The sequence below is a fragment of the Aptenodytes patagonicus genome, chromosome 2 (genome assembly GCF_965638725.1).
Source record: "Aptenodytes patagonicus chromosome 2, bAptPat1.pri.cur, whole genome shotgun sequence".
Lineage (NCBI taxonomy): Eukaryota > Metazoa > Chordata > Aves > Sphenisciformes > Spheniscidae > Aptenodytes > Aptenodytes patagonicus.
The window spans coordinates 12,697,576-12,700,581 of NC_134950.1; positions in this window are offsets into that span (position 1 = coordinate 12,697,576).

Consider the following 3,006-nt stretch of genomic DNA (forward strand, 5'->3'; position numbering starts at 1 on the left):
TGTTGACCAACACCCCCAGGTCCTTCTCTGCTGGGCAGCTTTCCAGCCACTCTTCCCCAAGCCTGTAGCGCTGCATGGGGTTGTTGTGGCCGAAGTGCAGGACCCGGCACATAGTGAAGGCACTAATTCTGTTGACTCTGATGTAATCCACAAGCCATGTTTCTCTGTCACACAGAAATCCAGGTGCCTGTCTCTCCAGGGAAAGTTCTGCCTCTTTTTGGAGACAGACGAAGCACCATCCCGCTGCCCAGCCACATGGGCACACTGCTACCACAAATATCCTCTGCAAAAAGTGCAAAGCTCAGCTTCACTTAGTTCTTGCCTGTTACCGCCTTGGTCCTTTATTATTTCACTTACTTCACTAGACTGAAGATTCTAATTGCCTCCTCCATTTAGCCTCAGTTAAGGCCCATCAGCTTCAACCAATTCTGTGGTTACCTTCAGAGCAAAGACTCGCATGGTGGTAGCCAGCGATAATGTCCAGAGTAGCAGTGTTATCAGTCTACAGCTGTGCTCTGCTGTGTGTGGTGTTTCTTACCTGGCATAATGTTTCGTCTCCTTTTCACCTTTTTCAGTTCTCCCCACTCCACCTTTCAGAGGAGAATGTCTGTTTATAGGCACCCTTTTGATAAGCCCTTTGTGCCTTCTCTGCATCCAGCCTGCTTGACCTTGCCGTGGCATAATACCCGTGCCTCAGTTTTCCATCCTGCTGGCAAAAGAAGGAAGAAATAGACGGAGACGGACTCCATTCATTAGATACCAAGAGATGCCCCTATCTCATTGCCTGGATTATGTTACCCACAGGAGTACGGTCCTTAGGTCTTCTGCAGGCAGTCAGTCCTGTTATTTACAAAGCTGAAAAGTGCCATACAATCCTTAATTTTTGTTAATTATACAAACTTTTAAACTCCCAGTACATATACTAAGTCAACCAAATTGATGAGTGGGAGTAGCACATAGTTTTCCTACTGATACACTATTTGCATGTTTAGCTAGACCATTTGCATGCACGGCACGATATAGTATGACTCAATCTGCTGTTTGTTTTAAATCCTTAATGGGTTGCACCTTCTGGGCTGCTGTATTTCACTCATAACCAGTAAAAGCAGTAGGATTACCAGTCTGTATTTGAGCTTATGAGTGCCCTCCGACCTGACAGATTCCAGAGAAGCCCTGCAGTTGCTTTCTCTCCAACTTTAGTATTTCCTTTAATGTCAGTTGGGACAGCTTTATTCCCAAAAATATTATGAAAGAAGTGGGTAGTTGCCAGCTCAGTAAAGGCTTTGAAGATGCCTTTGTATGTTACCACAAAGCATTGAATTCTGGGTAAAATTCTTCATATTCACATTTGATTTTTACATTGCATGTATTCAAACAACATAATCAAAGCTGATAATTTATTTTTGTGCTTGAATGGTAGTAAGATCTTTGCAGGAAAATACTGTCTGTCAAACCATTTAAAACCTAGAATTATTACCGCACTTTTGGTAACACAGTGATTTTCTTTTGCTTACTGTTTAGATAATCACATAGATTCTTTTTTCCCCCTGATCTGCTATAAATTCAAGTGTACTTGTTTTCTTCTCTTATTTTTCTCTGGGTGTCCTACCTGAGGTCTAAAGCAGGACCTTGGCTGGCTGCCAGGTGCCCACCAAGCTGTTCTCTCAGTCCCCCTCCTCAAAAGGACAGGAGGAGAAAATAAGATGCAAAAGCTCGTGGGTTGAGGTAAAGACAGAGAGATTGTTCACCAGTTACTGTCATGGGCAAAACAGGCTTGACTTAGGGAATTTAATTTACTTTATTGCCAATTAAAAATGGAGTAGGATAGTAAGGAACAAAGACAAAATTAAAAATACCTTACTCCCCCCGCTTCTTCCCAGGCTCAACTTCACTCCTTCTTTTCCAACTTTTCTACCTCCTTCTCCTGAGCTCCTTCCTCCTCATGTTCTTACCCTGCTCCAGCCATGGGTCCCCCACAGGGTCACAGGTCCTGCAAGCAAACCTGCTCCTGCATGGGCTCCTCTCCAGGGGCCACCATTCCTGCCAGGAGCTGCTCCAGTGCAGGCTTTCCACGGGCTGCAGCTTCCCTCAGGGCACATCCACCTGCTCCCGCATGGGGTCCTCCATGGGCTGCAGGTGGGTATCTGCTCCAGCGTGGACCTCCATGGGCTGCAGGGGCACAACCTGCTTCCCTATGGTCTTCTCCACAGGCTGCAGGAGAATCTCTGCTGTAGCACCTGGAGCACCTCCTCCCCCTCCTTCCTTACTGACATTGGTGTCTGCAGGGCTGTTTCTCTCACATTTTTCTCATTCCTCTCTCACAGCTGCTGTGCAGTATTTTTTACACTTTCTTAAATATGTTACCACAGAGGCACCACCAGCGTCACTGATGGGGCTCAGCTTTCTCCAGCGGTGCGTCCATTTTGGAGTCAGCTGGCACTGGCTCTGTCCAGCATGGGGGCAACCCCTGGTGTCTTCTCACAGAGACTACCCCTGCAACCCCCCCACTACCAAAACCTTGGCACGTAAACCCAATAAAAGCAGTGAGATTTTGTTCAAAATATTTTGTAGGAGCTGAGGGTCCTCAATGACATATTAAATACCACTAAACCTCATAAGATCCAATATAAACTCTTCAGAGGAGGCATCCTTCTTTCTAAAATGTTTGGAAAGCTTGTGTTGGGCACTACCATAGCTATATGTTTTAAATCATTGTAATAACAATTAGATAAATGAGTATGCATAATCTCAAGCTTATATTTTGAAATCCTGATTCTCCTTGGAGAAACGAGCCAGTTCCATGACCCAACGGATGTGATGTTAGATAGTGGGGATAATAAAGCACCATGTAATGATGAATATGCCCCACCTTGAAATTACTAATATTTAAATAATGTCAGAAGTTACTGATTAATCCAAGGTTGGGTAGGATTTAGCTGCTCTAGTAAAAGTTGACTGTTCCATCTGAATGCTTGTTTTATTGAAGAGCAGAAGAATTGCATCTTC